Below are 16,452 nucleotides of genomic sequence, written 5' to 3'. Positions count from 1 at the left end.
AAAGGATGACTCGTCAAAGATGACATGACGAGAGATGATCAATCTGTTGGAAGAGAGATCAAGGCAGCAGTATCCTTTATGATGAGGGGAGTATCCTAGGAAAACACACAGTGTAGACCGAGGAGGAGTTTATGTGGAGCAGTTGCAGATAGGTTTGGGTAGCATTTGCAACCAAAGACACCCAGATGATCATAGGAAGGCGCCTTGCCAAAAAGGGCGAGGTGTGGGGTGGATTTCTGCACCGTCTTTGTGGGCAAAATGTTGATGAGGTAGGTGGCTGTCTGCAACGCCTCAACCCAAAAGGACGGCGGGAGGGATGCCTAGAACAGAAGGGAACGCACAACATTGTTGATGGAACGAATGATGCGCTCAGCCTTACCGTTTTGGGAAGAGGTGTAGGGGCAGGACATGCGGAGGTGAACACCGTGGGTGAGGAAGAACGTGCGGGAGGTGCAGTTGTCAAACTCCCGGCCATTGTCGCACTGGACAGCCTTCACGGTGTCAAACTCCCGGCCATTGTCGCACTGGACAGCCTTCACGGTCACACCAAACTGAGTGTGCACGTAGGCAAAGAAATGAGCGAGCGTCGAGAAAGCGTCAGATTTCAGCTTCAAAGGAAAAGTCCACAAGTAATGTGAGCAATCATCAAGAACGACCAAATAATACTTGTAGCCCGATACACTAAGAACAGGAGATGTCCAAAGATCACAATGTATAATATCAAAATTATTTGACGCTCTAGATGATGACAACTGAAAAGGCAGACGCACATGGTGCCCTAACTGACATGCATGACAAAGGGTGGAGCTATGATCATGACTATAGTCGGGCAAGCCGGACGACGCTATGATCATGACTATAGTCGGGCAAGCCGGACGACGCAAGCGTGGAGAGGACCTCGCTCCCAGGATGGCCGAGACGACGGTGCCAGAGTGAAGACCCAGAGGCAGCAACCAAGGAATGCGCAGCTGGAAGGCGAAGAGGGTACAACGGTCCGGAGCTATTGCACCTGACGATCACGTTCTAAGACAAAAGATCCTTCACGTTCCCAGCCGCAGCCCGCCGGCCCCCTCCCTTCCCCTCTCCTCCTTCCCTCCTCTCCCTTCCTCCTCTGCTCCGGGCGCGGGGGGTGCTGCGCCGAGCGCCGCCGCCGCCGCCTGGCCCCTCACCTCCTCTGCTGCAGCGGCGTGTTGGGAGGTCCGCGGCCGCTCTACGCCGCAGTCGCGATGGCCGCAGCCGCCGGCGCGGGCGGCTCGCCTCCTCCTCCTGCAGATCCCGCCCTGCCGACCCCTGCCGCCGCCGCCATTGCGAGCGCGGGCGCAGGGGGCGCAGGGGAGCCGTGGCCGCCGCCTCTGCTGCCCAGCGCGCCCCTGCTGCCGCGGACGCCGCATCTGCTGGCGCTGGCACGGGGGGCGCGGGGGGCGCCGCTGACGCCGCCTCTGCTGCCCAGCGCGCCCCTGCTGCCGCGGACGCCACCACTGCTGCCGCTGGCACTGGTAGCGCAAGCGCAGAGGGCGTGGGGTGTGCTACCGGCCCCCTGCAGCCCCTGCTGCAGCCGCTGGCCGGTGCTGCGGCCGTCGCTGCCGCTGCGGCTCATCGCGCCGCGATCGCTGCGGGCAAGCAGGCCACCACCGCCGACGCCGCTGCGCTCGATCCCGCGTGGTTTGGGCCTCGGGATGGCCCCCGCGGATGCGCCGCTCTCCGCCGCCGCCTTCCATGGGCAGCACGCCGACGCCGCCCTCGCCGCGGCCCTCCTCGCCGCCAAGTCGGAGGCTTCGGCGGCCCAGGAGCGGGTCCGTGTGGCAGCCCTCACCTGGGAGCGCGAGCGCGCCACGGCCGACGCCCTCGCTCTCCGAGTTGCCGAGGCGGGACGCTGCCTCCGCATCTCCTCCGGCCAGCCAGTCGACCCCGAGCACAGCGCCTCCTCCCACCAGGCCACGCCAGCTGGATCTGGAGCCCGGTACGACCCGACCGACCCCATGGTCGCCCAGCTCCACCTCCAGGCAGCCGGCATCCAGAACATCAGGGCCCTGGTCTCCGTCCTCCTCGACCCCGCTTCCTCCTCCTACGGCTGCTGGCGGGACCAGATCCTCCTCACCCTCCACCGCTACGCCCTCGACGACCACATCCTCGTCGACTCGCCGATCGAGGCGCGGGACGTGACGTGGCTGCGCCTCGACAGCGTCGCCATGTCCTGGATCTTCGGGACCATCTCCCTAGATCTACAGGACGTCGTCAGGACCCACGGCGGCACCGCGCGGCAGGCTTGGGTGGCGCTCGAGGGGCAGTTCCTCGGCAACGCCGAGTACCGCGCCCTCCAGCTCGACGCCACCTTCCGCACCTTCGTGCAGGGGGACCTCTCCGTCGGTGAGTACTGCCGGCGGATGAAGAGCATGGCCGATGCTCTTCACGACCTCGGGGATCCGGTGTCCGATCGGGTCTTGGTGCTCAATGTCCTACGGGGACTGAGCAGCACCTACGACCACCTGAAGGGCTGGATCACCCGCCAGAGGCCCTTCCCCACCTTCCTGCAGGTCCGGGACGACCTCGCCCTCGAGGAGATCACAAGGGGTCTCGCGCCCGGATCGTCCTCGCCCGCCCCCGCCGCGCTCGTTGCTACTCCACCGGCCTCCTCCGCTGCTCCTGCCACCTCCCTCCTTGGTGCTGCTCCCGCCGGGCAGACCGGAGGGGGGGCCGTGGACGTCGCCGGCGACGGGGTGGTGGTGGTGGCACTGGTGGTGGCACTGGTGGCCCTGCTTCTGGGAGCACCGGTACCGGTGGCGGCCGTCGGGGCGCGCCGACACAGGCTCCGGCTCCCGCTCCTGCCCCTGCCGCTGGAGGTACGCCCTGGCCATCCTTCAGTAACCCATGGTCAGGGCGCATCTCGATGTGGCCGTTCCAGGGTCCGGGAGGGGGGCCTCGTCCTCAGCTCCAGCCGGCGGCCATGTTCACTGGCGCTGCTCCACTCTTCGCGCCGTCCTGGCCTCGTCTTCCTAATGTTCTTGTTGCTCCTCGAATGGTTCACAACCTTCTTTCTATTCGCCAGTTTACTGCTGACAACTTCTGTTCTATCAAATTTGACTCCTCTGGTCTTACTGTGAAGGATTCAGCTTCCCCGCGTCCGCTCCTCCGATGTGACAGCCCGGGACCCCTTTACACTCTTCCTGCTTCCGCTATCTCGCCTTCGGCTTCTTCGTCTTCTGCTTTTGCCGTGACGCCTTCTTCCACCACCTGGCACCGCCGGCTTGGTCACCCCGGCCGCGACGTTTTGGCTCAGCTCCGCCGTAGTACCGATGTTCCATGTATTAGGGCTCCTGCTGAGCACCTCTGTCATGCGTGCCAGTTAGGTCATCATGTTAGACTTCCTTTTTCTTTTTCTTCTTCGCATGCTGCGCATGCTTTTGATCTCATTCACTATGACCTGTGGACATCTCCTGTACTCAGCATGTCTGGCTATAGATATTATCTGGTCATTGTTGATGATTTTTCTCATTACTCTTGGACTTTCCCTTTGCGCGCCAAGTCTGAGACCTTCCCCACCCTCCTCCACTTCTTTGCCTGGGTGTCCACTCAGTTTGGCCTCACCGTTAAGGCCGTCCAGTGTGACAACGGGCGGGAGTTCGATAACTCCACCTCCCGGTCTTTCTTCCTTTCTCGGGGTGTTCAGCTGCGTATGTCTTGTCCGTATACCTCTCCTCAGAACGGCAAGGCTGAGCGGATGATTTGCACGACGAACGACGTCGTGCGCACCCTTCTGATCCAGGCTACTCTCCCCCCGCGCTTCTGGGCTGAGAACCTCCACACCACCACCTGCCTGCTTAACCGCCTTCCGTCCACTGTTTCTCCTGCTCCCACTCCACACCACGCTCTTTTCGGTACCCCTCCTCGCTACGACCACCTTCGGGTCTTCGGGTGTGCGTGTTACCCTAACACCTCTGTCACCGCTTCTCACAAGCTGGCGCCCCGCTCGACTCGTTGTGTGTTCCTCGGGTACTCCCCTGACCACAAGGGGTATCGATGCTTTGACCTCACCTCTCGCCGCGTTCTGATCTCCCGACACGTCGTCTTCGACGAGTCGGATTTCCCCTACTCCACCTCCTCCACACCTTCTGATCCCGAGCTGGCGTCTCTGTTTCCGACTGACCCGGTGGTTCAGCCACTGTTACCTGTCTGTCCTTTTCCTGCAGGTTTTCCCGGCGCACCGGCACCACTTCCGGTGATCCCTGCTACGCCGAGCGCAGCCCCGGTGCCCGCGACCGCGCCACGCGCGCCACCCGGACCACCGGTCGTGCCACGCGCGGACCCGGTGTCTCCCACTGCGCCACGCACAGCCCCGGTGCCTTCCCCTGCACCTGAGCGGTACGCTCAGCCGGTGCAGGTGTACCGGCATCGCTCGGCGACGACCCCGGCGCCGCAGCGGTACACTGAGCCGGTGCAGGTGTACTGGCGTCGTTCGGCGTCGACACCGGCGCCGCCTCCTACTCCGGAGGCTCCTGCGACGTCGACACCGAAGCCGTTGCCGCCGCCGGCTCCCTCTCGAGCCGAGCCGGAGGTGTACCACCCGCCAGCCATCCATCGGGATCCTCGGCATATCCATCCCATGGCGACTCTCCGCCACCAAGGGAGAGCCGCGGGTCTCTCCGGTACCCTCCTCTGTCCGCGACGCCTTGGCGGATCCTCACTGGCGTCGCGCGATGGAAGAGGAGTACGCGGCTCTTCTTGCCAACCAGACGTGGGACCTCGTGCCGCGTCCGTCTGGTTGCAATGTGGTGACTGGCAAGTGGATATGGACGCATAAGCGTCGGGCTGACGGCACACTGGAGCGCTACAAGGCTCGCTGGGTTCTCCGGGGGTTTACTCAGCGGCCTGGTGTGGACTATGATGAGACCTTCAGCCCGGTCGTGAAGCCCGCTACGGTGCGCACGGTCCTCTCACTTGCGCTCTCGCGCACTTGGCCTGTGCACCAGCTGGACGTGAAGAATGCGTTTCTTCACGGCACCTTGTCAGAGACTGTCTACTGCTCTCAGCCAGCAGGATTTGTGGACTCGAGTCGTCCGGATATGGTCTGCCGGCTCAACAAGTCTCTATGGACTGAAGCAGGCTCCTCGGGCTTGGTACTCTCAGTTCGCCACGTTCTTGATGACACTGGGATTCACCGAGGCCAGGTCTGACACGTTTCTCTTCATCTACAGACGAGGGGATGAGACTGCCTATCTGCTGCTATATGTCGACGACCTTGTGCTCACAGCTTCCAGTCAGCAGTTGCTTCAGAGTGTCATCTCCTCTCTGCAGCAGGAGTTCGCTATGAAGGATCTCGGTCAGCTCCACCACTTCTTGGGTGTCACTGTTGAGCCTCGCCCGTCTGGTCTTCTCCTTCACCAGCGGCAGTACGCCCTCGATATTTTGGAGCGGGCTGGGATGACTGATTGCAAGCCCTGCTCCACTCCAGTCGACACTCAGGCGAAGCTGTCTGCTGATCTGGGTGATCCGGTGGCTGATCCTACTGCCTACCGGAGTCTGGCCGGCGCTTTGCAGTACCTCACCTTCACCAGGCCGGATCTCACCTACACTGTTCAGCAGGTCTGTCTTCATATGCATGATCCCCGGGAGTCACACCTTGCTGCGCTGAAGCGTCTCCTCCGGTACGTCCGTGGCACTGTGGACGGCCTGGTACTTCACCGCTCGTCCTCTGCTAAGCTGGTGGTCTACACCGACGCTGACTGGGCTGGCTGCCCGGACACTCGTCGCTCCACCTCCGGCTACACCGTCTTCCTGGGCGGCAACCTGGTCTCCTGGTCGTCCAAGCAGGCAGCCGGTTGTCTCCCGCTCCAGTGCCGAGGCGGAGTACCGGGCTGTCGATAACGGCGTGGTGGAGACGTCCTGGCTACGACAGCTCTTGGCGGAGCTCCACAACCTGCTCGCCAAGAGCACGCTCGTCTACTGTGACAACGTCAGCGCCGTGTATCTCTCCACCAACCCCGTCCAGCATCAACGGATGAAGCACGTGGAGATCGACCTACACTTCGTGCGCGACAGAGTCGCCATCGGCGATGTTCGGGTACTCCATGTCCCGACTAGCTCCCAGTTTGCTGACATCTTCACCAAGGGGCTGCCCTCGTCGACCTTCACGGAGTTTCGATCCAGCCTCAACGTAGCCGGTGGCTAGTTGTGGCTGCGGGGGGTATTAGCACTTTTGTGCCCTACTTGTACTCTCATCTTGTCCAGTCTTGAACACCGCTGCGTCGGTTGTTCAGACTGCGGGGGGTGTTAGCTTTCTTGTTGTCCAGTCTTAAACACCGCTGCGCCAGTAGTTCAGACTGCGGAGGGTGTTGGAGTATATTGAGCCCATGTATATAAAGGACCATGTGTAGGTATTATATATACCCACCCTTCTAGGGTTGGAGGAATACAGAAATTATTCCCGTCATTAATCAGAAGTGTTAAAATAACGAGTTTAAGAAAAACAGAAATTGAATAAAAACTTATTTGGGAAAAAATCTGCTTTACCTTAACAACCTTTTTTTAGGGCATACTTTAACAATTTCAACTTGGCTTGGCTAAATAACTTTAAGTTGTATAACCTAAAAAAATTAAGTTGCCACATTAAAAAAAACTTGAAACAGCTTCATCAATCGACATTTCAATTCCGTTGAACGTTTAAGGTAACTGATCAATATAAGTTAATAGTACTACAAAACATCCTCTGGTTCCCGTACATGACCTATACAGGCAAATATGATAGCAATAAGATATGAGAGATAAGGATGCACCAGCATGGAAGGGTGATCGTGATGCTTCCTATCAATTCTCACATGAAAGCAGATATGTCTGCTATTTTACAACACAAGGATAAAAAGGGTAGACTTGAGTGTCTAAACAATCAAGTCTTGCAATTTAATGGCATGCCAAACAAGATCATTCACATTGAACCACTCCATAAACACGACCTCGTTCAACAGTATTACCACATGGTAAGTGTATCACAAAATAAACAGCATCCATCTTCTATACTACCCAAATAGTTCTGGAACAAGACTGCACTCAACTTTCTTCTATATTACAAATTTTTTCAGGTCAATAAGATGTTCTAGTAGTTGGAAAGTAAAACTAAATTGTTGGGGATTGGACCTTCGGGTCAAGCCCCCACCCTCGGAAATGCTGCCTAACTCGTTTGCAGGGCTCCAATGAGAGGAAGGCAAGCATACCCGAAGGTGTCGGATAGTCACTCAGAAGCGCAAGCTCAAAGACCAGGACCTTCGATGACGAAGGATATCACCTTCGGGTGGCCGAAGGTGACGAATGGCTGCTCAGAAGCGCAAGCTCAAAGACCAAGACCTTCGGTGACGAAGGGTATCACCTTCGGCGGGACGAAGGTGACGAATGGCTGCTCGGAAGCACGAGTTTGAAGACCAGGACCTTCGGGTAAAGAGATCACCTTCGGAAACGAAGGTGACGGCTGATCGCTCGTTGACGGGACCTTCAGGGCCGTGACCCCCGGAGCCCCCCGAAGGAAACGAAGACCTTCGCTCGGTGCAGGCGTGCGTGTAAAACGTGAATACGTGAGAAGGTCGGGTTTGTACACCTGAATACGTGAGAAGGTCAGAGTTGTACACCTCTAACCTTGTAATTTTACCTTGAAACCAGTTGTAAGTGAGCTGTAAATGAGTTGGAAGGGGGCAATTTAGGAAAACCCGGCCGAAGGCTTAGGGTATAAATAGCCCTCTCTCTCCACAGTGTAAAGGGTTAAATCTTCCTGGCTATTACTGGAGAATTAAGTTCCTACTTTTATTGTCATTTTTCATACTGTTCATGCTCCCTGTTTGGGCATCTAAGAAGCTAAGATCCCAACATAAATGGCATAAGAAAACCAACAAATTCAAGATAATTCGAAGCTTAAAGTGGAGAGGATGACAAAAAAGTAGTCATGAGTGACCCCAGGGCCGTCTTTAGGAATTGGGGGCCCATGTGCGAAACATAAATTGGGGCCCTAAATTTGAAAATTGTTTATCTAATATAACTTAAATTGAAAATTGTTTTCCTTACTTAAATTGAAATCGTTGTCCCATCACATGTTTGAGCATTAGTTAGGAGTACTAAATATAGACTTATTATAAAACTAATTGCGTAAGTCGTGACTTAATCACGAGACGAATCAAAATTGTGTAAGTCGTGACTTAATCACGAGACGAATCTATTAAGCCTAATTAGCCACGTGAATCTTGGATTAATTATATTTAATAAATTCATCTTGTGATTAAGTTATAATTTATGCAACTAGTTTTATATTAAGTTCATGGTAAGTTCTTCTAATTGACATCCAAACATCCGATGTGACAGCGACTTAAATAACCAGACGAACACGAAGATATTTTTCCACACAAATATGTAGCTCTAGAATATGCTAATCTATACAATATTTGAAATATATAAAATATTAAAGAAGACTAAGAAGGTAAGAATAGTACTCCCTCCGTTACAATATTCCAACATTCTTGAGAGTCAAACCATTTTAAGTTTGACCAAGTTTTTAAAATAAGTACTAATATTTATGATACCAAATAAGTATCATTAGACTCCTTATGAAATATATTTTTATAACATATCTGTCGTGGTGCTGCAAACCACAGCCGGGTGGCGGAAGGCACCCGCCCTAGCCCAGAGGGTGTACACTCAGGGGGTAGCTAGTCTTAGATCGGTCTCACTCAAGAACACGAGGAACACAGCAGGATTTAGAGTGGTTCGGGCCACCGGAGCGTAATACCCTACGTCCACTGTGTTGTATTGCCTTCCCACGAGAGTGAGAAGGTTGCGTGAGCTTGAGTCAGTCTGGCTTGTGGAGATTGTGTGGAGATTGTGTGGAGATCGTGTGGAGATTGTGTGGAGATTGTGTGTTCTAGCGGGCGTGCTCTCCCTTTTATATGTCCAAGGGGAGCACGTACACTGAGCGGGCCCCGACATGTGGACCCGGCGATGTATTATAAACTACATTTTGGCCTTCAATGCCTCAGATCCGGAGATCTTGTCGTCGGCTTCCGTGCATAGTTTCTGACCAGGGATGGTCTTGAGCTGTCCTGTCAGAGTAGAGTCCAGCCTCTGCAGCCGCGCGTCGAGGTCATGATGAAGCGCCGAACTACTGACTCAGTCCACTGTAGCAGCGTGCACTTGGTAACTGACGAGCCGCCTCGGTAACTGGCGATCCACAGTGTGGACTGACAAAAGCTGCCCCGTGCCCAGCGGCAGCAGAGCCTGCCTCAACCACTCGCACTTAATGCGGGTGGGTGAGGGAGCTTCCAGCGGAAGGCTTGCGCCCGCGCCCGCGTCTGCGTGACACGTGGCGGCTCCGGACCCCTCCCGAGCAGCTGGCTAAGCCGAGAGCTCACGGGGGGTCCGGATAGGCACGTGGAGGACCCGGACCCACCTGCGGGGATCCGGGTCTGCGGCCACAGGCGCTGAGCATTTCCACCTCTGGGACACGTGGTGACACCGGACCCGTCCCCGAACGGGAAGCGGGTCCGGGACCAACGGTCCGGTGAGATGGAGTCGGAACCCAGGAGTCCGGCTGCTCAGCTCCTTAGGGCGTAGTTACGGATAACTACGCGAGTCTTGGTACAGTAGGAGTGGGTACCCCAGTTGTAGGGTACCGACAGTGGCCCCCGGGCCCGCCTCGGGAAAGGCAACGAACCCGCAGGTGGGGCCACTACTGTGAGCAACTTGGCTGCTTCTGGCGCCCAGCGGTGCGCGCCGCAAGGGTCTTGCCCTGCATCATCCATCCTTTGGGTCACCTGCTGCATCATCACGTTTGGACCTGCACATGACTCAAGGTAGATGCTTAGTAGCGTGCCCACGGGTCCCAAATCCTGTTGGTGGTAATCCTTTGAGATAGACAGCTAGGTTCAGTGAACGGAGCTCAAGGGGCCGGCCTTTAGGTTAAGAGAAAGTCCGGACCTCCAGGTTCCCAGTCCTAGGTACTACGGCACTCATTCACAGGAGGTGGTGCGTGCAGGCTTAGGGTACGGAACCAGGCTAAGCGGCTACACGGCTCCGGACCTCCCCGGAGAATGAGTGCGCTTCCCTGAACCTGCAGTTTCCTAGGGGTCCGAACCCCTCTCTTCCATGAGGGGTCTCGAGCTAAGTCACTAACTAGCCAACTCAATTCGGACCACAATCACCGCACAAGAGTAAGAAGCCACGTGGGGGTTAGCGCAAACAGAATGCGTAGATTGAAATTGGAATGTAACATCCTTAGAGGCGAACTGGGAATAAATTTTTCCTTTATAACTAGATGTACATGAGATGTGCGATGTAAGCCAGAACACGGGTTTATGAGGCCGGAGCTGTCCGGACCTCCGGGCCCCCAGTCTTAGGTACTACGGTACTCGCCCTAGGGAGGTAGAGCATGCAAGCTTAGGGTACGGAACCAGGCTAAGCGGCTACACGGCTCCGGACCTCCCCGGAGGGTGAGTACGCTTCCCTGAACCTGGTTTGCAGAGGTCCGGACCCCTCCACGGGGGAGGCTCACCGGACTGGACCACACGGAAGTACTACCTAGTTACAAAGGAAAATGTTTTATTCCTTGCTGGGCCTCTAAGGGTAGGACTTACAGAGATGTAGAGTCGGGGGTGCGACCGGAGTCGGCTTTCCGCCGGAGAGAGCCACCAGAGTCGGTTTAGTGCGACCGGAGTGGGCTTTTCGCCGGAGCGGGCTTGGTGCGACCGGAGTCGGCTTTCCGCCGGAGCGGGCTTGGTGCGACCGGAGTCGGCTTTCCGCCGGAGCGGGCTTGGTGCGACCGGAGTCGGCTTTCCGCCGGAGCGGGCTTGGTGCGACCGGAGTCGGCTTTCCGCCGGAGCGGACCTCCTCTCATGAGTGAGGTATGCTGCGAGCTGGGATTTGTCGCTCCGCCGCTCGCAGCTTGTGAGGGGGCCTTTGACGGGCGCCCTGACTCTTGCCGACGTGCAGCGCGCGCCGCTGCCGACGGTGGCTGCTCCACGGGCACGGCTGCCCCTGGCGCAGGAAGGCGAGAGGCGTGTGGCGCGGATGACGCCACACCCTCCGTCATCTCCCCGTCGTCGCGGTGGTGGGAGTGCTCAACCACCCGAGCCATGGAGATGGGCAAGAGACGAACTGCGACCAGCTAGAAGCCCCCTACCTGGCGCGCCAAATGTCGTGGTGCTGCAAACCACAGCCGGGTGGCGGAAGGCACCCGCCCTAGCCAGAGGGTGTATACTCAGGGGGTAGCTAGTCTTAGATCGGTCTCACTCAAGAACACGAGGAACACAGCAGGATTTAGAGTGGTTCGGGCCGCCGGAGCGTAATACCCTACGTCCACTGTGTGTTGTATTGCCTTCCCACGAGAGTGAGAAGGTTGCGTGAGCTTGAGTCAGTCTGGCTTGTGGAGATTGTGTGGAGATTGTGTGGAGATCGTGTGGAGATTGTGTGGAGATTGTGTGTTCTAGCGGGCGTGCTCTCCCTTTTATATGTCCAAGGGGAGCACGTACACTGAGCGGGCCCCGACATGTGGACCCGGCGATGTATTATAAACTACATTTTGGCCTTCAATGCCTCAGATCCGGAGATCTTGTCGTCGGCTTCCGTGCATAGTTTCTGACCAGGGATGGTCTTGAGCTGTCCTGTCAGAGTAGAGTCCAGCCTCTGCAGCCGCGCGTCGAGGTCATGATGAAGCGCCGAACTACTGACTCAGTCCACTGTAGCAGCGTGCACTTGGTAACTGACGAGCCGCCTCGGTAACTGGCGATCCACAGTGTGGACTGACAAAAACTGCCCCGTGCCCAGCGGCAGCAGAGCCTGCCTCAACCACTCGCACTTAATGCGGGTGGGTGAGGGAGCTTCCAGCGGAAGGCTTGCGCCCGCGCCCGCGTCTGCGTGACACGTGGCGGCTCCGGACCCCTCCCGAGCAGCTGGCTAAGCCGAGAGCTCACGGGGGGTCCGGATAGGCACGTGGAGGACCCGGACCCACCTGCGGGGATCCGGGTCCGCGGCCACAGGCGCTGAGCATTTCCACCTCTGGGACACGTGGTGACACCGGACCCGTCCCCGAACGGGAAGCGGGTCCGGGACCGTTGGTCCGGTGAGATGGAGTCGGAACCCAGGAGTCCGGCTGCTCAGCTCCTTAGGGCGTAGTTACAGATAACTACGCGAGTCTTGGTACAGTAGGAGTGGGTACCCCAGTTGTAGGGTACCGACAATATCGATTCGGTGTCATAAATGTTTGTAATTTTCTTTATAATGTTGGTCAAACTTAAGAAACTTCGACTCAATAAGAAAGTTGGAATGACTTACATTTTGGAATGGAGGGAGTATTAGTATAGCTGTGTTTGGACGAATATTAGTATAGTTGTGGCTGGAGAATATTAGTATAGCTATATATGGACGATTATATCTACGAGTGGGGCCCCACTTATTCGTGGGCCCTATGCCATCGCACACCTCACTCACCCTCTTCAACGGGCCTGAGTGACTATATACAATAGCTAGTCATGGAGGCATAAGTTAATCAATTGCATGGTCAAAAGTAACTTACAAGGTCTCGCCGATCACGATCGCTTTCAAAAATCCGTACCCATCTAGAACTCAAGTGGTATTTTGCAGATCCACCCTATGCACATGCACATTAGAATTAGTTAACAGTATATTTACATTGCATAACAATAAAATGCTGACAGGTGGAAATGAAGTAGAACAAAAAGGCTAATCTGCTGACGTGTCTTTATGTGTTGGGTGTCAGCCTTTGTGTACAAATTTTGTTGGACCAGTCAACATTAATTCAAAGTACAGGTGGACCCTATAAGTAGTCAATCAGTTGGTGTTGTAAGCATCACAGGCAAAGTTTCACCAAGGATTTCCTACATTGCTGCTTGAGAGAAGCTATTTTTATACTTTTTGACATTGATGGTTTATGTACTCTCCTATGACCCTTTTCCAGACAATAAGATACCAGAACTGCATGTTCTGTTCAACTCTGTTCTGAATATACAAGACCACATGATAGAAGTACATAGCATACATCCACATCTTTAACTTGTGGAGGAAATAGTGTTAAATGGAGATGTTCAGATCACGATCATAAACCCACTTGTCCAAGAAGAGAAGCAATGCAGGCCCCAGTATGAACAAGAGGCCCTTCTTTTCCTAGAGCCAATCCACCTCCAACTGATCCAATGCTCCCGAAGATCTATTACAACACAGCAGTATATATGAATATAATACTCAGTCTGCGATCATCATATAGCTGAAGAAAGCAAATGTAAATTCACCTTCCCAACTAATGTTCTGAAAAGGAGGATTCCATGTGTATCCACTCCTGCATTAAGGCTTTAAACTACATCACCAACTTCTGAGAGTACCAGTACCAGAACTTTCAGTAATTAAAACCTTACCATTTAAATAACCTTTGATCTCTGGAATACCAGATCCAGCAGCTGCTGGAGCAAAGTTTGTGACTATGTATACAGAAGATAAGACAAGGGCTAAATTGAAAATGGTGTAGACAAAGAATCCCACAAAATACGAATGCTTTATTATAGCAAACGTTGCAGTATATTTCCATCCAGAAGTTCTCCACAGCCAAATTTATGAATATAGCAGCTAATCCAGTACCTACAAACCAGAAAATGATATCAAATGCAAGAAGAATCAACTACTGGAAACAGCTGGGAACGGTGCAAATAAAAATTGGTGTACCATATATCACTAACAGATATACGATCTTTTATGCTTAGAGTCTCTATTTACTAATCAAATAAGTCATGAGGCATAGTTTCCAATTAGCTGAATCATAAGACACATGTTACGCTTATACCATCACAAAGGGTTTCCTTTTTGAGATATGGTGCGGAAATCATTTATGAACCTGGCAAGACAAATCCATATAGTCAGGGACAATTTATGAGTTCATGATGTTTGTTTGTACAACAACTGAGTAAGATGCTGCCCACCCTAATACACTAGGTTTTTCAATCATTTTTCTAGATATTAACATTAATGTAAATACTGCTATAGTCTATAGGAACATTTTAACAGATCAGATGCACAGACTGCAATGGTTATCCTAATAAGATATGACTTGTGGTCAAATTTAATTTTTTGCTAAATCGATGATAAAAATCTCAGTTGTGATAAAGATAAAGGGAATTTGTAGTTTATGGTAGATAACAAATACTAAAAGATATTCTGGGATTCCACTTTCATGAGAATAATAGTACAACACTTAGAGGTTACAGTGCCATATATGATGCATACCAAAAATGTCCAGTATCATTAAACAGAAACAGTGCACCTTAGCAGCAATCATCCTACTATGCTGTTAATCGATATCTTGTGGTTCATGCTGAGTTTCAAGTTTTTCTGAAAAGATAATAATTGGTACTCAACTAGTCATCCCCTCAACTAGTCATCCCCATCTTCTAGCAATTATACAGCCTAAACAACAAGGGTATCTGAACCTTGTATGCAGACGAGTTTATATGGTTTTTCTATATTCTGGAGTTTGCACTCAAAAATACTGGACTAGTGTAGGTTATTTTGGTCCCGCATTTTAATGAGGCTGAGGTACGGGCAATAGTATTTGGGACATAAGAGGAAACCAACTCCGAAATGACCAGACTCGTCCGAACTAAACTTTGGGTAAGTAGGCTCACAGATTCAGTGATGTTTATATCAGTCAGATATAAACAGATTCCCAGTGAAACATAAGTTTAAACAGATTCCCAGTGATAAATAAGTTTAGTCAGGGCAACTAGAGAGAGGCTCAAGGAAAATAAAAAAATGTCAGACTAAATAATGTACAAGCTACTTGCACACCACTGAAATCTCCATTACTACATAGAGCTTAGAATTGGACAGACCGCAATCAAAACAAAACAAAGGATGGGTTAGAGACCAGGATGCAAGTGGCGCGGGCCAATCTGCGAACCCGCCGGCTCCACGCGCGCCGCAAACCCACATAGCCTGCCCCGCGAACCCACCAGTTGAAGCGGACTATGTGGGTTAGCTTGCCATACCCAGCGGCGCCGCAAAGACCGCATAGTATTTCCGTCGGCAATAAGCTGTTCCGCGTTACGGGACGACGACTAGCTGCAGACACCACGAAGTAGCGAGCTCGCGCCCGTACCGCCTGTCGCGCACAGCTGGCCAGCGTCGTCTGGGCGTCGTTCGCGGCAGCGAGTGGCGTAGAGGCGGTGGTAGACGACGACGTGTTCTTGCCCGATCTCGTCGTCGACGGCGGCGTCGAGTAGCTGTTCCTGTACAATGACTTCTATGTTGGCCTGCAGGACCGGGTCCTGCTCTTGATGTGCTACTTGCCGAGATGTGGAGCGTCACTGCCTCCGACGCCAAGCCGCATGGCCTCTGCAATGCCTTGACATAGGAGCAGAACGCAGGAGGAAGCAAGCACGGTCTTCAAGTCAATTCAGCTGGGACTCACCTTTGAGATGGAGAGTTTGAGGTCCTGAACCATGGCGTCCTGGCCTCCTGGGTGGGCAAGGAGAAACCGCCGACCGTGACGAGGGCTTGTGGACTTGCGCAAGACGGCCATGGAGGAGGCCTCGGGGGCGACGCTGGACGGGCGGACTTCGTGAGCTCGTCTAAGGACGGCCACACCGGCGGCGGTGTCGTTGTTTTTGTTGGAACAGAGAAGGGAGAAGCTGAGAAGTCACGGCGTGGAGGGAGAGAGCTGGAGGTAGGAGAAAGATGCATGCAGTTTGCCGTGGTAACTTGATGTGGGCACATGCGGGCTGCCGTAGAAGCCCGCAAAAGCAAGCGGCGTCATGTGGGCTGCTGCATGCACCCACGACCTCTGTCACGGCTCTTGCGGACGCGGGGCGGGCAGCCCGCACACGCCCCACTTGCAACTTGAGTTAGAGAGTGCTAACCGACGCCGATCAGCAGAGAGAATAGCCACTTGAGCATGACGTAGTAGGGCACCCAGAACTTGCTCCGCTGCGCCTGCACCCGACCCAGCGACACAAACGACTAAGCTGGCCGCACACGCTCGGGGGCAAAAAGCGGCAGATGGGGGGGCGGGGCGCGGCGCATACCTGCTCCTCCCGATACGCGTAGTTCTCGATGACCTCGTAGTCCAGGCTCTCGACGGCCGCGGCGGAGAAGAGCTCGTCGCACGCCGCCGCGGCGGAGGTGGAGGGCCCAGCCCCCGCCCCCTCGGCGTCCGCGGTGGGGAGGCGCGTCCACGCGAGCCGCGCCATCCCGATGCCGTCGGGGACGCCGTCGTCGCCGCCGGAGAGCATCGGATCGGGCCGGGGGCGCGCCGGATCCCGCCCGGGACGAGCGATTCCAACGGCTCGATAGCGGGGGTAGGGGAGAAAGTGCTGGCTGCTGGGTGCTGGCCGGGAAAGCTTCAGGAGCCAAGAGTTCGTCGAGTCGGTCAGGTCCCAGCAATTCGTGGCGTGGTGGCGTACTGGGTTCGGTGCGACCCGTGCG

General features: G+C 54.6%; 1 pseudogene; it reads right to left on the bottom strand.

Annotated features, from left to right (window-relative positions):
* Positions 1-6,453: 6,453 nt before the first annotated feature.
* On the bottom strand, positions 6,454-16,452 carry LOC120688024 (annotated as a pseudogene).

The sequence above is a fragment of the Panicum virgatum genome, chromosome 9N, assembly GCF_016808335.1.
Source record: "Panicum virgatum strain AP13 chromosome 9N, P.virgatum_v5, whole genome shotgun sequence".
In the NCBI taxonomy this organism is placed as follows: domain Eukaryota; kingdom Viridiplantae; phylum Streptophyta; class Magnoliopsida; order Poales; family Poaceae; genus Panicum; species Panicum virgatum.
Note: the sequence above shows the minus strand (reverse complement) of the source record. Positions and strands in the feature narration are given on the sequence as shown.